The sequence below is a fragment of the Bos grunniens genome, chromosome 25, assembly GCF_055505025.1.
Source record: "Bos grunniens cultivar Pamir isolate PY7600 chromosome 25, Bosgru_T2T1.0, whole genome shotgun sequence".
Taxonomy (NCBI): domain Eukaryota; kingdom Metazoa; phylum Chordata; class Mammalia; order Artiodactyla; family Bovidae; genus Bos; species Bos grunniens.
Genome location: NC_141189.1, coordinates 32,483,279 through 32,508,991, shown reverse-complemented (window position 1 = coordinate 32,508,991; position 25,713 = coordinate 32,483,279). Strand labels below are relative to the sequence as shown.

Below are 25,713 nucleotides of genomic sequence, written 5' to 3'. Positions count from 1 at the left end.
GGATGAACAAACGCCCACCCCACCACCTGTCTGCAAGCTTTCTGCCCCTAGAGCTCTTACCATCTCAAGCCTCATGGCAGCCCCATAGAGCCATAATTAGACCCCACTTTACAGATGAAGGCACTGGGGTCCAGAGAGGCTGAGCACGTGGACCAAGGCCACCCAGCACACGGGCGACAGCACAGGGAGGGGCAGGGAGTGGCCGCTGCAAGACAGCGGACGCAAGCTGGGTTCCGCACTCAGGCTGGACTAGGCAGCTGGGGTCCCAGGTGGGGGGATCTGAGCATGAAAATGCCCACAGGTGGGCACCTGAACAGCTTACTTAAGACTGGGGGACTCACGAGAGAACCGAAACGCGTATGTGCATGTTTGTAACAGTGCTGTTCACAATAACCCAAAGGTGGAAACAGCCCACATGGCCATCCGCAAACGAAGGGAGAGACACGGTCTACTCACACAAACGGAATATCATTCAGCCCTAATGGGATGAAGGCTGCTTCATGCCATGACATGAGTGAGTCTTGAAAACATCATGGCCAGTGAAAATAGCCAAACACGAAAGGTCACATAATGTATGATTCTGTTGATGTGAAATGTCCAGAATAAGCAAGATCAGATCAGATCGGATCAGTCGTTCAGTCGTGTCCGACTCTTTGCGACCCCAGGAATCGCAGCACGCCAGGCCTCCCTGTCCATCACCAACTCCCGGAGTTCACCCAGACTCACGTCCATCGAGTCAGTGATGCCATCCAGCCATCCCATCCTCTGTCGTCCCCTTCTCCTCCTGCCCCCAATCCCTCCCAGCATCAGAGTCTCTTCCAATGAGTCAACTCTTCGCATGAGGTGGCCAAAGTACTGGAGTTTCAGCTTTAGCATCACTCCTTCTAAAGAAATCCCAGGGCTGATCTCCTTCAGAATGGACTGGTTGGATCTCCTTGCAGTCCAAGGGACTCTCAAGAGTCTTCTCCAACACCACAGTTCAAAAGCATCAATTCTTCGGCGCTCAGCCTTCTTCACAGTCCAGAATAAGCAAAGCCAGAGACATAAAGTAGATTGTGGTTGCTCAGGGGTAGGGGGTAGGGGGTGAGGGAAGTGGGAGGTAGTAGCTAAAGGGAGCAGGGTTTCCTCCCCAGATGATGAAAATGTTCTAAAACTGTGATGGTTGCACAACTCTCTGTGTACTAAAAGTCATTGAACTGTACGCTTTCAGGGGGTGAATCGGGACTTCCCTGGTGGTCCAGTGGTTAAGAATCCGCCTCCTAATGCAGGGGACAAAGGTTCGATCCCTGGTCTGGGAAGATCCCACGTGCCACAGGGCACCTAAGCCCGTGTGCCACACTACTGCGCTCTGCAGTCCCTGAGCCACGACTACTGAAGCCTGCGTGCTTAGAGCCTGTGCTCTGCAACGAGGAGCAGCCCCCACTCACCGCAACTAGAGAAAGCCCGCACACAGCAATGAAGACCCAGTGCAGCCAAATAAATAAATACATGGGTGAATTGTTTGGTATGTGAATGATATCTCAATAAAACTGTTAGAAAATAAAATAAAGACCGAGGGGGGGGATACTCCCAAGGCAGAGGACTCAGGCTTTAGGAATGTTGGCTGTGCTACTGCCTGGCTGCATGACCATGGGCAAATCACTTCACCTCCCAGAGCCTCAGTTTCCTTATCTGTTAAATGGGTACATCCACAGTCCCCACCCCGCCATCTGCAAGGGTTCAAGGGAAGTTGAAGGAGCTAAAGCATGCAGCGCAGACCCGGTCATTTGAGAGCACTATAAACGTTAGTCACTGGACATTAGACTCTGGATGTGTCTCCCGTGCAACCCACTTCTCATTCATACTCCAGAAACCTCGAGAGCATCCATTCCAGGAATGGGACAATTCTTGGAATCAAAATCATGTAGGCTTTCCTGTCCTGGAAAAAACAAAAGTGCTCACTGTTGTCCTGGCCCCCAGTCCTAAAATCGGGCCGGCCTTCTTTCCCTAGACCCAAAGGGCCCAGTCTATCACTTAGAGCTCCAGGAGACCAAAGGACCCCAGTGGTCTGCAAAGAGGTCCTCATGGCCCCCATCACCTGGGGCCCTCGAACCTGCGCTCCACTCCCTGTAGTCCCCACTGCTGCTGGTGGCTTTGAGGATCTCAGGAAAGTCCAAGAGAAGCTGGCACTGACCCTGCAAAATAATGGGATGGGATGGGGTGAGGGGACTCCCCAAGGAAGCAAATGTGTGTGGGGGGCTTATCCCTGTACAGTGGCTCCTCAGAAACCTGTCCCTAGGGGAAAACAGAGGATCTCTATCAACATGGCCTGGGGAAAAAAGTCTGTACTCTTTTCGGACCTGCCCCCACAGGCTCCAGGCCAAGAAAGTGCACAGCAGCATCTATTACATTTCTAAAATTATGCCTAGGTCTGGGGGGGCAGGGTGGCCAGGGCTAGGAGCGGGAAAGGATGTGGTAGGCGGGCAGGCAGGCAGGAAACCTTTAATCCAGTGCCTTGTGCCCCGCTTGCACACTGGGCAGCGGGAAGGGAGTGCCCCTTCAGCAGATGCTAGGTCGGTCCCAAGAATCAAAAGCCCTTCTGTGCACAGCCTGGGCGCTCAACCGTTTTTCAACATTGCTGCACTGCCTTCTTGGATGGTTTGAGTTTTCTTTGGATAGAGGCAGTTGGGGGGAAAGGGATGATGTCTTTGGGCCACCCAGTTTGAGAAGTAAATGAGAAAAAGAAAATTGCTGGTGGTCAAAATCTAGAAGTGGGAACAGGGTTGCTGCAGACAGTCGTGCAAGCTGTGCACTGCACAACTGCTGAGGCGCCTTTCCTCAAACAGAGAGTCATGCTGTGTGTATACCCATTCGGGGTCACCCATTATGTGCCAGAAGGAGAACCACCTGGCTCAGGTGACCAGGGCCTTATTCTTGGATGGAGCTGGGGGGATGGGAATCAGTGGCCAGTTTGTATGCGGGGGAAACAGCAAGACCTCATTACAATGGCAGTCCTGATCGAAATACTTAGACACTCCCCACACAGATAATTAAATCTAACAGGGTCGGGGAGGAAGGAGAAGTCAAGGGAGTAAGAGCTCCCAAATATGTGGGCTCTCCTACCTCCCAGATATGATTGCCAGAGAAAAATAGAGGATACCCAGTTAAATTTGAAGGTCAGATAAACAATGAATACATAATATCCCCAGGGCTAAGATCAAACAAAGAAACAAACAATGAAATCTTTTTAGCATAAGTATGCCCCAAACATTGCATGGGATATACCTACACTAAAGAAATCACCTGTTAGTTCTCCGTCAGTCAAATTTAACTAGGCATCTCTATTTTTCTTTGCTAACTAGCAATCCTGCCCTCAGAGGGCGTGTCTGTAAAAGCTCTTTGCCACCCACCAATGCCTGGAAATAGCTATTAAACCAGCAGCCAATCAGGAGCAAACTTCCCCCAGGCCTTTTGTCTGCTGAGCAGGATGGGAAGTAAGAGAGCACTCCCCCTGCTCCTACACACGTGTGCGCACGCGCACACACACACACATGTTGGTGTCATCGCAAAGGCCGCTTCCTCTCCTGGGAGCTCTGAAATCGCCACCTGGCCTGGGTAAGAGGTTTCTCTGCAGGTGGGTGCGCAGCACAGCCACATGTCTGTGGGGAGGATGGAAACCCAGCGTTGGAGCCTGAGGATCTCAGAGCACTGCCCACACAGCCGAAACTGGAAGAGTGTATCTTGCACAAGGCCAGCGCGGTAAGTCAGACGCGGTGACTCTGGGCACTGGGTGGCCTTGGACCCTGGTGTCCTCTCATTCACTGGAGCTGGGGTTGCCCAGGGGTCAGCCTAGCAGGGGGCAGTGCTCAGATCAGTGGGGAGGCTCCTCCCTAGCCGTCCCCTTGGGTTTTCCGGAAGGCAGGTAGAGAATGAGGGAAGTAGGGCCATAGGCAACCCCCAGGAGGTTTCTATGGGAAGAGCTGGCTAACCTCTTGTGGGGCCACCTGTGGTCAGAACTGACTACACGTGACCAGTGCGTGGTGGCACCAACCCAGCTGGCAGGACTCTCATGGGCACAGGAAACCTGCACAGAAAGTTACCCAAGGCCCAGGCAGGACAGACCTGGATCAGGAACCCAGAAGAGCCCTAGCAAGTAACAGGAAGGGTCTCACCAGCTTCCCATTTCCCCCTCCAGCTCAGAACTGGCGACCAACTTCTCCACCCATGCTCCCCACTCCTTTGTCTGTCTGAGCCCCTGGGAAGGGTGGGGAGGTGAGGAGGAGCTAAAGTGCCCCAGGTATGAGTCAGCCCTGTTTGGGAGCAGTTCCACCCTCCCTGGTGGCTCAGATGGAAAAGAATCCACCTGCAATGCGGGAGACCTGGGTTTGATCCCTGGGTTGGGAAGATTCCCTGGAGGAGGACATGGCAACGCACTCCAGTATTCTTGCCTGGAGAATCCCCATGGACAGAGGAACCTGGCAGGCTACACAGTCCATGGGGTCACAAAGAATCAGACACGAATGAGCACCTAAGCACAGCACAGCAACGTGCCTACCCACAGAAAAGGAGGATTAAAAGAGGAACAGAAAAGCTCTGATGTCTTTCCTTTGAGAACCAGTGTCAATCAAGACCTCTCTTGAGAACTGTCTTTGGACCACGGATCCCCTGTGGATTCCCTGGTGGTTCAGCGGTAAAGAATCTGCCTGCCAAAGCAGTAGACGTAGGTTTGATCCTTAAGGATTATTCCCTGGAGAAGGAACTGGCAACCCACTCCAGTATTCTTGACTGGGAAATCCCATGAACAGAGGAGCCTGGTGGGCTACAGTCCATGGGGTCGCAAAGAGTCAGACACGACTGAGCGAGTAACACTTTCACTTCCACCTTCCTAGCCCAGAGGTCATCGGACACCATTTGGGAGGCTCCCTGTGGCTTCCAGAGACTTTCGAGAGTCCTTCTCCTTCATCCCAGAATCCTGTTCCCTGGAGAGACACAGAGGCACTTGGTCGTTGCAAAAGCTGCCCTGTGTGGTGGCATAACTAGGGCAGAGATTGCCTTCTTCCCACAAGAGGGCCAACCAAATGAGTTCTCTTTTTTTATTTTTAATATTTTTATTTATTTATGTATTTATTTGGTTGTATCGGGTCTTAGTTGCAGTATGTGGGATCTAGTTCCCTGACCAGGGATCGAACCCAGGCCCTCCGCATTGGGAGTGCAGAGTCTTAGCCACTGGATCACCAGGGAAATCCCCAAACGAATTCTTGACTCTTGTTTTTGATTCCGTTTCTGATTCTTTCGGGGTGGAAAGAGGAAAGGTGCTCACAAGGGCAGAGGCCAGAGCTGCTCTGTCACCAGGGACTCTCCTAATGCAGCCAGATGCAGGTCCCCAGGGCTGCTTTATTCTGGGTAATTTGGTCACAATTGGATTCAAGGGGTCAGACCGTATTGTCCTGCCTATTTAGATTTGCGAGGTCACAAAGAGTCGGACATGACTAATTACGCATGCATGCATTGCAAAGGTGGAGTAACATTCTCCCCTCCAACTACCAACTCCTGGAGGGCAGGGACCCTGCTGATTCAGCATGGATGGACTCCTGGGAGAGCCCCCATAGGGAGCAGGCAGTCAGGGAAGGCTTCCTGGAGGAAGCGGCACTGGTTGAAGCCAGAGTTCGATGCAGGGAGGAGCAGGAAGGACACTGTCTTACAGAAACAGTGAGATGGAAGGTGTGGCACACGGACAGACTGAGCAGACAGGTAACCCTAGGCAGCTCTGGCTGGTGGAACCGGAGCATGGGGTGGGGAATGGGGAGCCAGAGGAACGGCTGAACAGAGAGAGCGTTCGAGAAAGCAGGATTCAGATTCAAGACAACCAGCCTTTCCCTGACTCCTGGTGCCCGATGACTGGGCAAAGCCACTTCACTTGCTAAACCTCAGTTTCTTCATCTCTAACGCTAGGAAAGATTGACGGCAGGAGGAGAAGGGGACGACAGATGAAACGGTTGGTTTGGCATCATCAACTCAATGGACATGAGTCTGAGCAAACTCTGGGAGATGGTGAAGGACAGGGAAGCCTGGCGTGCTGCAGCCCAAGGGGTTGCAAAGAGTTGGACACGACTGAGCGACTGAACAACAAGATGGAAGCAATGGCAGTGATGAACATCGCTGCTCTGGGGGGTCCCTTCGCTCTCTGCCAGGCCCTGGGTCTGCATTTACCTGCACGTCTCACTCATTCCCATGACACCCCTAGAAAACAGGGGGCACCTTTATCCCCATTGTACAGATGGGGTGGTTGAGGCTTATGAAGGTTCAGGAAGATGTCCTGGGTTCCAAGGTTCAGGATTTGAACCCAGATCCCAGGATTTGAAGCCCAGGCTCGAACTGCCCCTAGGAAGGAGCAGGAGGGATGCTGCTTGGAATGTGAACACAGTTGTCTCTCTCTTTTTTCCCTCCCTGGGGTGGCCATAGCAGTTAGCACAAACTGAGTGGCTTTGAAAAAAATAATTGGGGCTTCCCTGGTGGTCCAGTGGTTAAGAATCCACCTTGCGATGCAGGGGACACAAGTTCGATCCCTGGCCCAGGAGGATCCAACGTGCCTCAGGGCAATAAGCCCACGAGCCACCAAGACTGAAGCCCACTCGCTCTAGGAACCATGCTCCCCAGCAAGAGAAGCCGCCGCAGTGAGAGGCCCACACACCGCCTCTCCAGGGTAGCCCCTGCTTGCTGCAACTAGGGAAAGCCCACACGCAGCAACGAAGACCCAGCGAAGCCAAAAATAAATAAATATAATTTTAAAAATCGGACATTTATTTATTCTCTCTCAGTCTTGGAGCCCAGAAGTCTGAAATCAAAGTGCTGGCGGGGTTGGCCCCTTCTAGAGGCTCAGCGGGGGGAGAACCTTCTTCCTGCCCCTCTCCCAGCTTCTGGGGGCTTCCAATTGATGAAGCTCAGGACACTGTAGCCCAGAATACTGTACCCCAGCATGCTGAATACCTCAAGCAGAAGCAGAAAGATTGCCCTGACCTTGTCCTTCTTCCCTGAAACAGGAGAATAAAATTCCCATGGGAGAGGTGGCCTCCCTGTACCAGGAGGAAGGGGGACTTTCTTATCACCAGGGCAGGGAACTGGGGGTTGCGAAATCTGAAAAAGGTTTGTTCATTTCACCTTTTTCCTAGTTATTTCTCCACTTCCCACCCCAAACCCAAACCCCTTTGTCTTCCCCGTTCTTCACAAATTTACTTGTTTCTTTGTCTCAAAGGTACAAAATCTTCCTGTTTTGATCACTTCTGGTATGTATTCTCTTGTAAAGACTCCTCTATACAAGCAAAAATTCAGTCAAACGTGTTTCCTTCTCTCCTGTTCATCTTTGTCAGTTCAACTTCCACACCCAGCCAGGGACCCTAAGAGGGTTGAGAAAAACTTTTTCCTCCTTACCTGGCAGTCCTTGAGTGCTCTTGGCTTGTGGCTGCATCGCTCTAATCTCTGCCTCCATCATCTTTGTATCTGCATCCTCTCTTCATCTTATAAGAACGCTTGTCATTGGATTTGGGGCCCCCACCTGTATAATCCAGGATGCTCTTGAGAGTCTTTTTTTTAATGATTTTTCTTTTCTTTTTCTGCAAGCACGCAGCTTGCAGGATCTCAGTTTCCAGATCAGAGATTGAACCCAGGCCACGGCAGTGAAAGCACCAAGTCCTTTACCACTGGACACCCAGGGAATTCCCTCAAGGGTCTTAATTACATCTGCAAAGATCCCATTCACATCTGGGCAGAGATCTCTTTGGGAGAAGGGGCTCCATTCAGCCCCCCTCCACTCTCCCCATCTCTGGTAGGGAGGACTGACCAGAGCAGACAAGACTCCAGAGGCTCCATGAGCAAATCACACACTCAAATGGAGGGGCTTTGCAGTGAAAAGTTTACTTTCTGGTGGCTCCTCTGAAGCCTTGCTTCCTTCTAGAGCCTCACTGTCTGACGAGGGAGTAGCCAGCCCCACTTGGCTGCTAAAACTTGAAATGTGGCCAGTCCAAATGGAGCCGTAGTGCATTGCCCAACACATGCCAGAATCCCAAGACTTTACATGGAAAAAGGAATATAAAATATCTCATTCATAACTTCTTATATCGATTGCATGTTCCAATAATAACATTTTAGGGGGCTTCCCTGGTGGTCTAGTAGTTAAGAATCCATCTACCAATGCAGGGGACACAGGTTCGATTCCTGGTCCGGGAGGATTCCACATGCTGTGGAAGCAACTAAGCCTGAGGGCCACAAACACTGAGCCCACGCGCTGCAACAAGAGAAGCCACCGTGATGAATAGCTCCTGCTCCCCACAGCTAGAGAGAGCCTGTGCATAGCAACGAAAGCCTAGTGCAGTCAAAATAAATATATAAAACAAATCTTTCTAATACATAAATAAATAAAATAACATTTTGGATAGACTGGGTTAAAATATACATTATTCATATTAAGTTCATTCATTTTATTGTTTTAAATTGCAGTAAAATTCATGTATCATAAAATCAACCATTTTAAATTAAAAAATTCACTGGCTTTTAGTGCATTCACCGTGTTGTGTGACCATCACCACTACCTGGTTCTGGAACATTTCTATCACCCCAAGTACCCTGATGAATAGATGAAACCTCTTTTATGTTGGATTCAGGATGGCAAGAAGGGGGAGCTCTCACACCCTCTCACACGTTGCTATCCGCAGACTCCAAACAGCAAGAGACGTATCTTGCATCTCCAACAGAAAGAAAGTCGTTACTTTACTACCTCAGGAGGAAGAAGGAAGATTTCCTCCTTGCCCGGCAACTGCCCAGCCAATGAGAGGCTGCAACAACTCAGCCAATGAAAAGCCACTACACTTTGGAGGAACTCCCAGCTTCCTCCAATGAGCTCTTTGTTTATCATAGCCCCGCCCAACTCTCCTTTCCTATAAAGAATGGTCCTGTCTTTGTGTCTCTGGACTTAGTTATAGTTTTGGTTATAGGTTACACGCTGTAAAATGCTTGTCCTGAATTGCAATTCTCTGATATTCCTCAATAACCCCATTTGCTGGTTAAAAACAAAACCCAGAAACCGGCTGTTTTAGTTTTAGTCAACAACCAATTAGCAGTCACTCCCCTCTCTCCCCAGCCCTTGGCCACCACTGACTGGGCCATTAGTCTCTATGGAGTTCCCTAGTCTAGACACAGCAGGGACTTCAGTGGCTACTTTATGCCAGTGGATGCTTGGCTTCCAGGACCTCATAGAGTGGTACCAGTTGGGGCCAGGCCCACCCCCACCCCTACCCCCACCTGGGCAGCTCAGCCCTGGCACAAAGTGGATGCTCAATAAACATAGATGCTGGGAGAAGGAAGGAACAGGGATCCCAGAAAGAGAAGCAACTCTGGGATCCCCATTCTGCCCTGCCGTCTGAATGGCCTGGGCAGCAACTCAGTCGAAAAGTAGAGATGTGTGTGTGTGTGTGTGTGTGTGTGTGTTATAATAAAATATATGTACATATATATATTTTATAGATACCAAATATATCTATTTGGTCTTTGCCCCATTCCTGGCACAGAGCCCCTAAAATCCTTGGAATTTCCTGAGTGATAAGAGCGTCTTTTGTTTGTTAATGGGAACTCCAGGGACTGGGGCTAAAAAGCTTCAGGAGGGGAGCTGGTAGCCAGAAAAAACAGCCAAGTGCCTAGAGAATGGGAACTTTCAGTCCCATCTACTGGGAAAAAAACGCTGAAGATTGAGTTCAGTCACCAGCGACTGACAATCTAATCACTTGTGCCTGTGTACTCAAACCTCAATTTTAAAAATACCCTAAATAATGGGGTTCTGGGGGCTTCTGGCTTGGTAAACTCATCCATGTGCCAGGAGGGTGGCACACCCCCAGCTCCAAGGGGTCAGAGGTCCCTGTGCTCAGGACCCTTCAGACCCTGTGTCTCACATCATCTTCATCTGGCGGTTCACCTGCCTCCTTATGATAAACGGTGATACGTAATAGTAAGGACAGCTCTTTCCTGAGTTCTGCGAGCCCTTCTAGCAAATGATCAAACTGAATGGGGGGCATTGTGAGAACCCTCAGATCTCTAGGTGGTGGGACAGAAGTGCAGGTAACCTGGGGACCCCATTTATGGCTGGGGTCTGAAGCGGGGACTGTCTTGTGAGGCTGAGCCCTTAACCTGTGGGGTCTAATTCTAGTTGTGGAGTCTAATAAGTGGCACAAGTTAGTGTCAGAACTGAATTGCTGGGACTTCCTGGTGGTTAAGGATCCACCTGCCACAGGGGACGGAGGTTGGATCCCTGGTCCAGGAAGATCTCATAGGCTGCTGGGGCAACTAAGCCTGTGAGCCAGAACTACTGAGCCTGCACCCTGCAGTACTGAAGCCCATGCACCTACAGCCCATGCTCCACAACCAGAGAAGCCAGCACAAAGAGAAGCCTGTGCTGGCAACTAGAGAGTAGCCCCGATCGCTGAAACCAGAGAAAGCCTGCGTGCCCCAACGAAGACACTGTGCAGGCAAATAAATAAATATGAAAAAAAAAAAAAGAATTGAATTGCAGGACACTCAATTGAAATGGGAGAATCAGTGTGTTTGAGGGGTTCCTCTGGGCTTTGTTGCATGGATGGGCTGACAGCAAGATAACTTTGTTGCTGGTAGTAAACATGGGTAATGCCTTTGCTTCCCGGGAGATGGGGTATTTCTGGGGGGCCCCCCAGGGCACTTGTGAGGATGGGTGAGAGGATGTGGGCTGAGAGCTGGCCACCACCCTGGGCTCAGAGGAAGGAGTTCTAAGGTGTTACCAGGTGAAAGCCAGTGCTCCAAGGGCTCTGCTCACCACATGAATGACAGGGCTTTGCTCTGTGGGTGCGAGGCTGCCAACACAGCGCCCAACAGGGACCAGGCCAGTCACAGAAACAGGAGGAGTGAGCAGACTGTAACTATAAACATGGGGCATTCTTAGCTTTTTACTCTCCTATTTGTGAAGGTGATTTAGGCAGAGGGACAGTTCTCGTCTATAAGAAAATCAAAACAAGGTGAAAAGACAACCCTCAGAATGGGAGAAAATAATAGCAAATGAAGCAACTGACAAAGGATTAATTTCCAAAATACACAAGCAGCTCATACAAGTCAATACCAGAAAAACAAACAACCCAATCAAAGAGTGGGGAAAAGACCTAAACAGACATTTCTCCAAAGACATACAGATGGCTAACAAACACATGAAAAGATGCTCAACATTGCTCATTATTAGAAAAATGCAAATCAAAACCACAGTGAAGTATCATCTTACACCAGTCAGAATGGCCATCATCAAAAAGTCTACAAACAGTAAATGTTGGAGAGGGTGTGGAGAAAACGGAACCCTCTTGCACTGTTGGCGGGAATGTAAATTGATACAGCCACTATGGAAGATGGTATGGAGGTTCCTTAAAAATCTAGGAATAAAACCACCATATGACCCAACAATTCCACTACTAGGCATATAAGAGGAAACCAAAATTGAAAAAGATACATGTACCCCAATGTTCATTGCAGCACTATTTACAATAACTAGAACATGGAAGCAACCTAGATGTCCATCGATAGATGAATGGATAAAGATGTGGTACATATACGAATGTGAAAATTATTCAGTTGTGTCCAACTCTTTGAGACTCCATGCACTCCAGGCTCCTCCGTCCATGGAATTGTCCAGGCCAGAATAATGGAGTGGGTAGCCATTCCCTTCTCCAGGGGATCTTCCCAACCTAGGTCTCCTGCATTGCAGGTGAATTCTTTACTGTCTGAGCCACCAGGGAAGCCCAAGAATACTGGAGTGGGTAGCCTAGCCCTTCTCCAGGGGATCTTCCCAACTCAGGAATCGAACCAGGGTCTCCTGCATACAGGCAGATTCTTTACCAGCTGAGCTACCAGGGAAGGCATATATAAACAACAGAATATTATTCAGCCATAAAAAGGAACACATTTGAGTCAGTTCTAATGAGGTGGATGAACCTAGAGCCTATTATACAGAGTGAAGTAAGTCAGAAAGAGAAATCAAATAACGCATACTAACACATATATGTGAAATCTAGAAAGACAGTACTGATGAAATTATTTGCAGGGCAGCAGTGGAGACGCATACATAGAGAACAGACTTCTGGACACAGCGGGGCAAGGCGGGGGGTGGGAAGAAGAAGGACAGGGCAGGATGTATGGAGACAGTGACACAGAAATTTAAAATACCATATGTAATTTAGATAGCCAACGGGAATTCACTGTATGACTTGAACCTCAAACTGGGGCTCTGTAACAACCTAGAGGGGTGGGATGGGGAGGGAGATGGGAGGGAGGTTCAAGAGGGAGGGGACATATATGTACCCGTGGCTGATTCCATAGGTAGTGGCTGCCCTCATAGCTCAGTAGGTAGAAGAATCTGTCTACAGTGCAGGAGACGGAGGTTCAATTCCTGGGTCGGGAAGATCCCTGGAGGAGGAAATGGCAACCCACTCCAGTATTCTTGTCTGGAGAATCCCACGGACAGAGGAACCTGGCGGGCTACAGCCCACGGGGTCGCAAAGAGTTGGACACAACTTAGCGACTAAACCACCACGGCCGATTCATGTTGATGTTTGGCAGAAACCAACACAATTCTGTAAAGCAGTTATCCTTCAATTAAAAAAATAAATACATTTAAAAAAATAGAAAATAAATAAATAAATAAAAAAAGGCGGGCGGGGAACAGTGTCGCGATGTGGTTCGAGGTTCTCCCCGGGATCGCCTTCATGGGCGTGGGCTTGTTCATCCTGGGGAATGGCCACTGCGGGCATCCACAGGTTCAGTAACGGGGGCGAGGGAAAAAGGGTTGCCCATTACTCATATCAGTGGTATTTGATGGAAAGAGACAGGTGGGTCTCTCAAGTAAACCGTGACTATGAGTCAAAGGGTTTGGAGAACATTGATTAAGCAAACGTTTTCCTGATTGATGAAAAACAATTCAGTCATGCTCTTCTATCCCTGCTAGAAGATCATGCAGTGTATTGTGTAGCACGCAGAGTATTCTGTAGTGTATAATAAAAAGAAAAAAGAAGAAAACATCAGCAGTACAAGTGTCAGCTACAAATTGGCACTTGCCATCTACATCTACAATGATTAAATCACGAGCTGCGGCAGCTACTGATTCTCAACACCCTCTGAAAGGAGTTCAAGGTGGAGAGCAGAAATGAGGCACTCTGGACTCAGGGAAAAACTTGGCAGGATAGGTCTTCAGACAGATATTTTCAGCAGCTGATTTTATGAGTCCAATTCTTATGTCTCCTCCTACCTGGAAAAGCACTAAAATCCTTCTCGGTGATGACTGCTCCTTGTTCTGCAAAAGTAAGTGCTTGACTGCGTGTACTCCCCCTTCACTAGCATCGCATCTATACGGTCTCTCCCCCTACCTCTTTGGAGCAGTTTCTCAGAGCTTACCTGAGGTGCTGTCTCCCTGGCTATAGTCCTCATTTTGTCCCCAAACAAAACTTAACTCGAAACTCTCACATTGTGTATTCTTTTTTAAGTTGACACAAGCATGACAGCTTCCTGTCAGGGAGATAGAGACAGAGAGCAGAGGGCCCATGGCAAGCAGGAGGGCAGGGCCATCTAAAGGATGCTACAGAGCATTGCCATTAGTGCATGCAATGCTTCTCCATCCAGGACTTTCTTTTTTAAAACTTACTCATTTATTTTTGGCTGCTGAAACTAGAGAAAGCCTGCACGCACGAGCGAAGACCCTGGGCAGCCAAATAAATATATATTTTTTAAAAAATTGAATTACTGGACACCCAATTGAAGTGGGAGAATTAGTGTGTTTGAGTGTTTTTTTTTAAATCTATTTATTTTTGGTTGCATTGGGTGTTCATTGCTGCATGCAGGCTTTCTCTAGTTGTGGCGAGGGGGCTACCCTCTAGCTGTGGTGTGCTGGCTTCCCACTGTGGTGGCTTCTCTTGTTGCAGAGCACGGGTTCTAGGGCATTCAGGCTTCGCTAGTTGAGGCGCGAGGGCTTAGCTGTGCCACCACATGTGGAGTCTTCCCCGGACGAGGGATCAAACCATGTCCCCTGCATTGGCAAGCGGATTCTTAGCCACTGGATCAACAGGAAAGTCCCATTTGTGACTTTCTAACTAAGCTTTTTTCTTGGTCCAACTGGCAGTGCCAGGGAGCTAATACTCCAAGGACAGGCGCTGGCAGGAGACACCCCAGTTCCCTGGCCCCTCGGGCAGCATGACTCCCAGATATGCCCAGAGGCACTGAGCCCCAGCTGCCCACAGCCAGCATCCTGAGCTACCTCCTTCCCACCCCGGCCCTGTTCCCCACCCAGCGCTTCCCGGGATCCCCTCCCTAATAAACTCTTTGCACTCAGAGCCTGCTTCTGGGGCAATCAAAATTAAGATAAGGGCCCACGTAAGGGACTGGCTGTTCCTCCGCTGCAGCTCGTGTTTGCTGGATAGGAAGGCAAACCCTGTATCACTAGACATTGCCATTTTTTTTCCAAAGAGAAACCAGGATCCAGACTTTCCTGTGAAACCTTCCGAGTTTTCAAAGCCAGTTCAAATTAAAACAATACAGAACAAAGTAAAACAGAACAAAACACAACGTGTCTGCGAGCCGGCCCTGACCCTCGACCGGCCGGGTCAGAGCTGTTGGTGGCGGGTGGAGGGCCCCCCCGAAAGCTGTGAGCAGCAGGGAGCCTTGGTCAGAAGGGCTTCTTGGCAACCTGCTTTGGTGGCCTGGGGGGTGGGGACCAGCGGAGGAGGGCCTCGGTGGGCCGGGCAGTATGGCCTGTTTACAAGACCCCAGATGGAAGCATCTGGAAGGCCCTGCGTTGCCGCCCGCGGGCCGGCAGCAGACCCAGAATAAACAATCAGCCCGAATGCTTTTCTAAACACGCAGACCCGGAGCCGCCAGAGGCCTCCCCAGGCTCGCCAGGGTGGGGTGCAGTCCCGGGATCACTCCGCCTGCCCGACATCTAAGCCCAGGCCCAGGAAAAACAAACTTGGGGAGCGGGGGTCGGGGGGAGCGCTGGAGTGCCCCCAAGAGAAGGCAGTCGTTTGAGAGCCAAGTCTAGACCCCCACACTTGTGAACTTCTTTTTAATTCCGTGCAGACGGAGGCCGTCTTTATAGATTTCCATCTCCCTGCACTGCATCACCACCCCCACCCCCCACCGCCCCCGCCTCTTTCCTCTTGCAGAGAAAACAAAGCGGGTGTCTCTCGAGATTGTTTTTGCCCCATTTCACATGGTTTATTTAAAGCAATCGCTTTTCGCCTGCCTTCTCAGAATTTAAATTAAGAATACAGGGTGTCAAGAGTACAGGCGAGTGGTGTAAAATTTGGGTTCTGTGAGTTTATTGTTCTACAACCAGCGAAAGCCATCCACACCTGTTCTAAATTGTTTAGTGCTTTTAGTAGATTTTAAGTTGGAACTGTGTTCCGTCAGGGAGAGGGGAAGAAACATTCCTGAAAGCAGACCTCTAGTGGGCCCCCTAGGAGCCCCATGTTTCATATATCATAGCACATTTAATCCTCATCATGATCCAAATAAGCTGTATAGCATTGTCAGATTACAATATCTCTTGGTTACAAGGGATAGAAACTTACATCAAAGAGGCTTTACATGATTGGAATGACTGTGGGAAGGACTTCAGGCATGGCTGGATCCAGGAGTCCCAATGCTGTCATGAGACTCTCGCTCACTCTCTCCATCTCTTGGCTCTTCTGTCCACTTTCACTGTTTCCTTCTAAGCCAGGCCTTTCTCTTATGATTGCAAAGATGGTCCCCAGCAGTTCCAAGCTTCCAGTTGCCAAGCAACCCTGCTGGACAGAGTTTCCCAAGAATTTCAGCAGAAGTCCTATGACTGAATCTCATGGGTCCAGCTCACTGGGTCACATGCCAATCACTATGGCTAGGGTGATAGAGTTCATAAGCACAGGCCCACACTGGGAGTTTGAGAGGGTCAGTCCACTAAAATACAGGTAGGAATAGGGGTAGTTACTGTGCCCATTTTGAATGGGTAGACAGTGGGCATTCAAAAATAACAATCCATGGGATTTCCCTCTTGGTCCAGTGGCTAAGACTGTGTCCTCTCAATGCAGAAGGCCCAGGTTCAATCCCTGGTCAGGGAACTAGATTCGACATGCCCCAACTAAGAATTTGCATGTTGCAACTGAAAGATCCTACCTGCCACAAAGAAACATGAAGATCCTTCCTGCTGCAACTCCCAGAACAGCTGAATAAATGAATATTAAAGAATAAAATAACAGAAGCCAACCACACAAGGGGAGAAAAACAGGTGAATCCTGTGGCATCAGCAGGGCTGTCGGGACAGTTGCACAGGTTGTACACAACACACTTCTGGGGTGCTCCGTTTACATTCAGGGTTGTGCATTTATATTTTTATCATAGTCCATTTCCAACAATGGCAGTTTAGTGTCTCACAATTGAAAACACAGTTTGAAAAGAAAAACAAAACCATCCAGAGGTGGAATCTATTTCCTCACCCCTCAAATCTGGGCTGGCCTTGTGACTTGCTTTGACCAGTAGAACACAGCAGAAGTGACGCTGTGAATTTTGAGGCTGATACTTACATTCTCTTGGAAGAGGAGGTCCTTTGGGAGAATAAGAAGTCACGTGAAGGAAACCAAGATGCCCTGGCTGCCCAGCTTTGGAGGACCTGGGGAGGTAGGACAGACAGATGGAGCAAACTTTGCGGTCAGCTCATTTAAGCTGCCTAGAGGAAAAAATGGCAACCCACTCTGGTATTCTTACCTGGAAAATTCCATGTACAGAGGAGCCTGGCAGGCTGCAGTCTGTGGGGTCACAAAGAATCAGACATGACTGAGCATGATCACATGCAAGCACCCACACACGCATGCATGCATTTAAGCTGGGAACTCAGTTTCCCAGAATCCCTTCTCTATATGATTCCAGGTTTGTTCTTCAGTTGCTCAGTGGTGTCTGACTCTGCGACTCCATGGACTGCAGCACGCTAGGCTTCCCTCCATCTCCTGGAGTTTGCTCAAAGTCATGTCCATTGAGTCAGTGATGCCATCTAAACATCTCATCCTCTGTTGCCCCCTTATCCTCCTGCCCTAAATCTTTCCCAGCATCAAGGCCTTTTCCAGTGAGTCAGCTCTTGGCATTAGGTGGCCGAAGTATTGGAGCTTCAGCTTCAACATCAGTCCTTCCAGTGAATATTCAGGGTTCATTTCCTTTAGGATTGACTGGTTTGATCACCTTGCTGTCCAGGGGACTCTAAAAGAGTCTTCTCCAGCACCACAGTTCAAAAGCATCAATTCTTCGGCTCTCAGCCTTCTTTCTGGTCCAACTTTCACATCTGTACGTGACTACCGGAAAAAACCATAGCTTTGACTATATAGACCTTTGTTGACAAAGTGATGTCTCTGCTTTTTAATACGCTGTCTAGGTTGGTCATAGCTTTTCTTCCAAGGAGCAAGCATCTTTTAATTTCATGGCTGCAGTCACTGTCCACAGTGATTTTGGAGCCCAAGAAAATAAAGTCTGTCAGTGTTTCCATTTTTTTCCCATCTATTCGCCATGAAGTGATGAGTTCCAGGTTAGAATTAGCCAAAAGGGGAATGTGAAACAGAGTGGCGGATGAGGCCCTCTGAAAGTCCGTGTGGTCATATACAATGACAGTGTCTCCTGGGATGACTTACATAGAAGCACAGACACACTAGGGGCTTCCCTGGTGGCTCAGCAGTAAAGAATCCGCCTGCCAATGCAGGAGACGCGGGTTCAATTCCTGGATCGAGAAGATCCCCTGGAGAAGGAAATGGCAACCCACTCCAGTATCCTTGCCTGGGAAATCCCACAGACAGAGGAGCCTAGTGAGCTACAGTCCATAGGGTCACAAAGAGTCAAGACATGACATAGGGAATAACCAACACCACCACCTCAATTTATTGTGTTTTGCTTTATTGTGATTCACAGAGATTGCAGGGTTTTGCTGTTTTTAACAAAGGTTTACATCAAGCAAGTTTATTGACACCATTTTACCAATGGCATTCACTCCCTCAGAGTCTCTGTGTCATGTTTTGGTACTTCTTGCCATATTTCACACTTTTTCATGATCATTTTATTTGTTATGGTGACCTGTTATCAGTGATCTTTGATGTTACTACTATGACCAACTGAAGACTCAGAAGATGGTTAGCATCTTTCAGCAGTAAGTATTTTAAAACTAAGGTATCTATATTGTTTTATTTAACATAATGCTATTTTCATGCACACTTAATAGACTACAGTGTGATATAAACATAACTTTCATATACACTGGGAAATTTTAAAATTCAGAATTCAGTTCAGTCGCTCAGTCATGTCCAACTCTTTGTGGCCCCATGGACTGCAGCACGCCAGGCTTCCCTGTCCATCACCAACTCCTGGAGATTGCTCAAACTCATGTCCATCGAGTCGGTGATGCCATCCAACCATCTCATCCTCTGTCGTCCCCTTCTCCTGCCCTCAATCTTTCCCGGCATCAGGGTCTTTTCCAATGAGTCAGTTCTTCGCATCAGGTGGCCAAAGTATTGGTGTTTCAGTTTCAGCATCAGTCCTTCCAATGAATATTCAGGACTGATTTCCTTCAGGATTGACCAATTTGATCTCCTTGCAGCCCAAGGGACTCTCAAGAGTCCTCGCTTTATTGCAGTGTTTGCTTTATTGCCATTTGGTCTGAAACCAAACCCACAATATCACTGAGGGATGCCTGTACTTTCATCCAAATCCTTGTTTCAGAGCCTGCTTTTGGAGGAACCAAGTCTTGGGAGGCCCAAGTGCCCCTCTGTTGTGTGCTGAAGGAACCCAATGACAGAGCTCTGAGCAGAAAGAAATAAACCTTTCCTTTTAACCTTTCGTTCATTCATTCAACAGTCAACAGGCTCCTGCTACGTTCAAGCACTGGAGACACTAGAGGCCAGAACTTGGGGGCATTTGAGCTGGTGCAAACTGGAGCCACAAATATGGGCACATCACCCACTCTTTCAGAGCTTCATTTAATCGTCACTATGTCCTATGAGGCAGGAAATGTCATGGTCCTTATTTTTCAGATGAGGAAATGGAGGCACAGAGAGGCTGAGTAACTTGCCCAGGGTCACACAGCTAATCAGTAGCAGAGCCAGGATTCAAGCCCAGGAGTCAACTCCATACCCATGTTCTTAGCCACTTCCTCAGAAGTTCTAGAGACTGGGCTGATTAAGGAAAGTCCCGGAATTTAGGACTCGAGGCTTCCCTGGTAGCTCAGCAGCAAAGAATCTGCCTGCCAAGGTAGGAGATCCAGGTTCGATCCCTGAGTGGGGAAGATCCCCTGGAGAAGGAAATGGCAATACACTCCAGTATTCTTGCTCGGAGAATTCATGGACAGATGAGCCTGGTGGGCTACAGTCCGTGGGGTCACAAAGAGTCAGACACAATTTAGCGACTAAACAAACAAGAATTTAGGATTTACTCCCCCAAATGGTATGAGTCAGTTCCATAATACTTGTGAGAAAAATCTCATTAGTTTGCTTTTCTAAGTCTGATGAAATTTAGATCTGATTCCCCTTGCCAGGGGGCAGGCTTTTGCCATTCTGAAGCTTGTTTCCACAAACAGTTCCCACAAGCCTCTCCTGGATAGCCTGGTTCCATCCCCCTAAGGCCCCAGGTGTACACAATATCTCTTCCTTTTACTGCCAAATCTTCCCTTCCTAGCCACACCCCAGGTTCCTGAGTACTGAGCAAGGCTGGCCACAGTGCTTGCTTCAGTAATGAGCATGTGACTTAAGCTGAGCCAAAAAGACTCCGGCCTAAGAGGAAATCTTCACTAGGCTGGTGAGATGAAACCCTGGGGCTGTGATGCACCATCTTTGCCAGCCAATGGAGCGAGCCCACTGAAGAATTAGGCAAGCACGGCCAAGAGACACAGACAGATCCCCAACCACCTGCCTGAGCCCCTGGATCAAGCCATGCCTGAAGCTGTTGCTCTCCTGAATTTCCAGGGAGACAAAATAATATGTTCTGCTTCAGTGTAAGTTAATTTCAGTCAGGGTCTGTAATTTGCAGCTAGATGAAGCCTGACTATGTACTAGACTTAAAAAAACAAAAACAAAACACGGCTTTTTGATTCTCTACTGCTGCTGCTGTTGCTAAGTCGCTTCAGTCGTGTCCGACTCTGTGCGACCCCATAGACGGCAGCCCACCAGGTTCCCCCATCCCTGGGATTCTCCAGGCAAGAACACTGGAGTGGGTTGCCATTTCCTTCTCCAATGCATGAAAGTGAAGTTGCTCAGTCGTGTCCGACTCTTAGCAACCCCATGGACTGCGGCCCACCAGGCTCCTCCGTCCATGGTAAACACCACCCTTTAGAAAGCAAAGACTTTGAGGATCCTTGAGAGGGGCTGAAGGGAGGGAAAATATTTCTCATTCTTCTGTGATGACTCAATAGCTAAAATAAGCTCTGGTTCATTTCTCAAGCAGGTTATCCTGCCTGACAATCATTACTCATCTAAGCCCTAACCAGCCTTGAGGTTGGTGTGGCTGCAGAGACCTCTAAGGCTCCCTAGGTTTTCCATGTTCCTCTGAAAAGACTGTGTCACTGCACCTTTCACCTCCAGCTCAGAGTCCTGGGAGTTGGACTTTTCTAGCACACCAAGAAAACATCTTACCAAATGCCCAGCCAAATCAACACCCAACAAATACTGGCAATGCACAAGAGGACCTTGGAAATCTCGCCTCTATAAAAGTGTCCAGAGAAGCTGTTCTTGCCTCTTCTTACCAAGCGCTGGGCCAGCTTAGCTGGTAAAGAACACACCTGCCAATGCAGGAGACACAAGAGATGCAGGTTCAATACTGGGTCGGGAAGATCCCCTGGAGGAGGGTATGGCAACCCACTCCAGTATTCTTGCCTGGAGAATTCCAAGGACAGAGGAGCCTGGCAGGCTACAGTCCATGGGGTTGCAAAGTGTGAACGACTAACACTTTCATTTTTGAGAATCAAGAAGCGGGGTCAGCAAGGGGGTAGAGGAGGACTCTCTGGCTGAGCTGAAGAGGCAAGACTCTTTCTAGAAGGACTGAGGGAGTATGGGAAGATTCTAAGTTGGGGAAATCAGACACAACCTCATTTTAGGTTAGGTTCCCTAGAAACAGAGCCTGAGATGGGGATTTGGGTGAACGTGGCTTTTTGAGGGGGACATTGTCAGAAGGGGGGCGGTGTCAGTCCCTCCAGGCTGTGTGTGGAGCAGCGGGTAGCAGGGCGGGGGTGACGGCTGTGAGTCACTGGCCGCCAACGCTCACAGCAGCTGGCACACAGAGGATCTGGACAGCCCCTTCCTTCCTTCTCTGGACCACCCATCTGCTTTCGGGGAAGAAACTCGCCAACGGCTGCAGCTGGCAGGAATGGGGGTTCACCAGTGATGGCACAGCTCAGTGGTTGAGTGCCCAGAGCTTTGCGGGCTGGCAGAGCTGGGATGAATCCTGGTGCCCGGATGCCTCAGGCACCCATCTGGAGCTGCAGAGGTGCCCGGCTCCCAGGATGAGGGTGAGTGAAACGTGATCACGTGTTAGGGCCCCTCCATCCGAAGCCCAGCCTGTAGTGCCTGCATGTGCATGTTAAGTCCCTTTGGTCATGTCCGGCTCTCTGTGACCCCATGGACTGTAGCCCACCAGGCTCCTCTGTCCGTGGGATTCTTCAGGCAAGAATACTAGGAGTGGGCTCATTGGATTTAGTTCAGTTCAGTCGCTCAGTCGTGTCCGACTCTTTGTGACCCCATGGACTGCAGCACACCAGGCCTCCCTGTCCATCACCAACTCCCGAAGTTTACTCAAACTCATGTCCATTGAGTCAGTGATGCCATCCAACCATCTCATCCTCTATCATCCCCTTCTCCTCCTGCCCTCAATTTTTCGCAGCATCAGGGTCTTTTCCAATGAGTCAGCTCTTCGCATCAGGTTGCCAAAGTATTTCAGCTTTAGCACCAGTCCTTCCAATGAATACTCGGGACTGGTCTCTTTTAGGATGGACTGGTTGGATCTCCTTGCAGTCCAAGGGACTCTCAAGAGTCTTCTCCAACACCACAGTTCAAAAGCATCAATTCTTTGGCATTCAGCTTTCTTTATAGTCCAACTCTCACATCCATACATGACTACTGGAAAAACCATAGCCTTGACTAGATGGACTTTTGTTGGAAAAGTAATGTCTCTGCTTTTTAATATGCTGTCTAGGTTGGTCATAACTTTCCTTCCAAGGATTAAGCGTCTTTTAATTTCATGGCTACAGTCACCTTCTGCAGGGATTTTGGAGCCCCTTAAAATAAAGTCTGTCACTGTTTCCCCATCTATTTGCCATGAAGTGATGGGACCAGATGCCATGATCTTAGTTTTCTGAATTTTGAGCTTTAAGCCAACTTTTTCACTCTCCTCTTTAGGGCCCATCCTAAATCCAGGATGGTCTCATCTCAAGAGCCCCAATTTGATGACATCTGCAAAGACCTTCTTTTCAAATAAAGTCACATTCACAGGTACCACGGTTAGGACGCATCTTTAGGGGAATTACTATCAACCTACGGTGCAGTGAGAGAGCAAGAATAAGCCATCAGCTGCCGCCACTCCATGGGGCTGAGAAAGATGAGGAGGAGTGCCTGCCCAGGGAGAGGAGGAGATGGGGAGGCTCAGAGATCAGCAGGGACAAAGGGGCCACCAGGCTTCACTCCCCACTGGAAACCCCATTTATAGAGGAGGAAGCAGCCAGGGAGGTTGCAGCGCCACGGAGGTCCCACTCGGGACAAGCAGCCACGTCTGACCCCGAGGCCCCTGGAGCCTCTCGTATCCCCGCCCACCTCTCTGGACCTTCTCGGCCCAGCATCCGGGAGCGTGGGGTCCCTTGGGCCGGCCTGGGGGATGAGGGGGGCTCGTCGAGCCAGACCAGGGAGGCTGGCCAGACTCCAGGTACAAGGCAGACGCCGCCCAGGCCCTGCTTTTGGTTCTGCAAAGGCCACCGGCTCTGCTCCCTCGAGGTCACAGAGTCCGCCCCCCACCACCCCCCACCCTAGTGACCACGCTGGGGGTCAGAGTTTTCCATGCGTCTCCCCCGCCCTCCCCACAAAGCCTGAATGCCTAGAATTCTGCAGGAATTCCCACAGCGGCCCTCCCACCCTGGGTCCCCAGTGAAGGAAACAAAGGCCCTCTGGGATGTGGGGCTAGAGTACAGGGAGGCCCAGGGCAGTCTCTGGGAATCCCATTCCTGGAGATTCACTCTTAGACAGGAAAGGACGGAGCCAGAATAAACCCTCCTGGGGCCTCCACGGCAGGCTGTCAGCCCATGTCACACGTGCACATGGAGTTGTGTATCCATCTCCACACCCTGCTCCACACACACACAAAACTACAGACACCCCCACACATGTGCCTGACCACACAGGCAGGCGCGCAGGCATCCCCCTCCCCGATGCTGAGATGGGACACAGGAGGATGCCACGTTCCCAGAGGGCATCCATCCTTATGGATAAGGGGAACCCGGGACCGCGTACACAGGAGCTGGTGTAGTCTGGGGGCTGACTTCAAGCACACCAAGCCTGGGTTCAAAGCCTAGCACTGCGACCCACCACTGTAAGTCACTCAACCCCTCTGTGTCTGTTTCCTCATCTGATTATTGAGATACAATTCATTCCCACCTCAAAGGGCTGTTTCTTTGGGGTGGTGGGGAGGCCACGCTGCTCTGCTGTCCAACTAGGGATTAAACCCGTGGTACCTGCATTGGAAGCATGGAGTCTTAACCACTGGGCCACCAGGGAAGTCCTTCAAAGGGCTATTGGAAAGACTATCTCATGGAACATGTAAGCACTCAGAAACCTGTTCACAGGAAGGACCATACAGATGTCAGCTATGATTACGATGTGCTGATTTTTTAAAAAAATGCACAATGTAAGAGTTGACAGTTAAGTTTTATTGGGGGCAAAATGAGGGCTGTAGCCTGGCAGACAGCAGTTCAGATAGCTCTGAGAGACTGCTCTGAGGAGGCGAAGGGTTGTTGTTCAGTCGCTAAGTCATGTCTGGCTCTTTGCAACCCCATGCACTGCAGCACGCCAGGTCTCCCTGTCCATCACCGACTCCCAGAGCTTGCTCAAACTCTTGCCCATCAAGTCGGTGATGCCATCAAACCATCTCATGTTCTGCCACCCCCTTCTCCTCCCGCCTTCAATCTTTCCCAGCATCAGGGCATTTTCCAGTGAGTCGGCTCTTCACATCAGGTGGACAAAGTATTGGAGCTTCAGCTTCAGCATCAGTCCTCCCAGTGAATATTCAGGGCTGATCTTTAGGATTGACTGCTTTCATCTCCTTGCAGTCCAGGGGACTCTCAAGAGTCTTCTCCAGCACCACAGTTCGAAAGCATCAATTCTTTGACACTCAGCCTTCTTTAGAGAGACATTCAACCCCAAACAAAAACTCACATGCAAAGAGACACACAGACATACAGACTGGTTTCTGTCTGTCTGACCTAACACCTTGCCCTGCCCAGGGTATGGGATCAGGACTCCCAGCAGTCTGTGGGACTGAGCCCTAAACCTGTGGGATTTGATACCCAACTCCAGGTAAGTAGTGTCAGAATCGAATTAAATTATAGGATACCCAATTGGTGTCCAGAGAATTGGAGAATTGGCTGGTGAGGAGGAAAAAATATTCACATATTTGGTATCAGAAGTGTTATGAGTAGATAGTTTTATCTTTATGAGGGTATTGTGAGGATGAAATGAGACAATGCATATAACAAGAGCTCAGGAAGAATTTGCCATGGGTAGCATTTGCCTTAATATGGTAACAGCATGATTTATTTGGGTTTTATGAAATAAGAACTGAGTAGCAGTCCTCAAATTCAGAGTACCCATAGACTGAGGTAGGAGAAAATTACAGTTTTGTTTTCACTAGCCTGTAACTGAAATTTAGTGTCTGTCTTCAATTCCAGATGTAGCAACATCCATCACCAAGAAGAGCCACAAATAGTTTCATATCCCAAGACTGTCATATGTATCTATGACACAGCTGGCTTCTTTTGTAACTTGTAGGGGGGTGGCGGTTGCATTGGAAAAGACTCTTCTGAATGTTTGTGGATGTGATCAGTCATGTCTGACTCTCTGTGGCCCCATGGGTTATAGCCCAACAGTCTCCTCTGTCCATGGAATTTCCCAGGAAGAATACTGGGGCAAGTTCCAGGGATTGAACCCACATCTCTTGCGTCTCCTGCAATGGCAGGTGGATTCTTTACCATTACATCACCTGGGAAGACCGATGTTCGGATGTTTGCAAGTTATTTTGAAATTTATCCAAAAAAAAAAAAAAGGCTATATAGAGTTATAAATGGATGGAGAGATGGAGAGATAGGGAGATGAAGAGATGAATAGATGGAGAAAGGGATGAAGGAATGAATGGATGAAGGAATGGATGGATGGATATAACAAAACGTTATCTGGGTGATCAGTATGGGGTATTCTCTGAACAAATCTTTCAACTTTTCTATATGTTTGAACATTTTCACAATAAAGTGTTGGGGGAAAGATTTCTAAAAGAGAAAAGGATGAACCTGAGAAAGACAAAGACATTCACAGTCTGAGCAAAGAAAGATACATCTTAAAGCTCATGTTTATCATTGAGTCCTTTTATCAAAGTCAAATTATACAGGGAAGAAAATGAACAAAAGAAATGTAAGGACTTCCCTGGTGCTGGTAGTACAGT

General features: G+C 49.1%; 1 long non-coding RNA gene and 1 pseudogene across 1 annotated transcript; both read left to right on the top strand.

Moving 5' to 3' along the window:
• Nucleotides 1-3,473: 3,473 nt before the first annotated feature.
• Nucleotides 3,474-6,776, top strand: LOC147345413 (uncharacterized). Its single transcript, XR_015154742.1, has 2 exons — nt 3,474-3,738; nt 5,932-6,776. It is a non-coding gene; the product is annotated as an uncharacterized LOC147345413 (long non-coding RNA).
• A 5,931-nt stretch (nt 6,777-12,707) lies between these two features.
• LOC147345412 (NADH dehydrogenase [ubiquinone] 1 alpha subcomplex subunit 1 pseudogene) lies at nt 12,708-12,995 on the top strand (annotated as a pseudogene).
• The last annotated feature ends 12,718 nt before the right edge of the window (nt 12,996-25,713 follow it).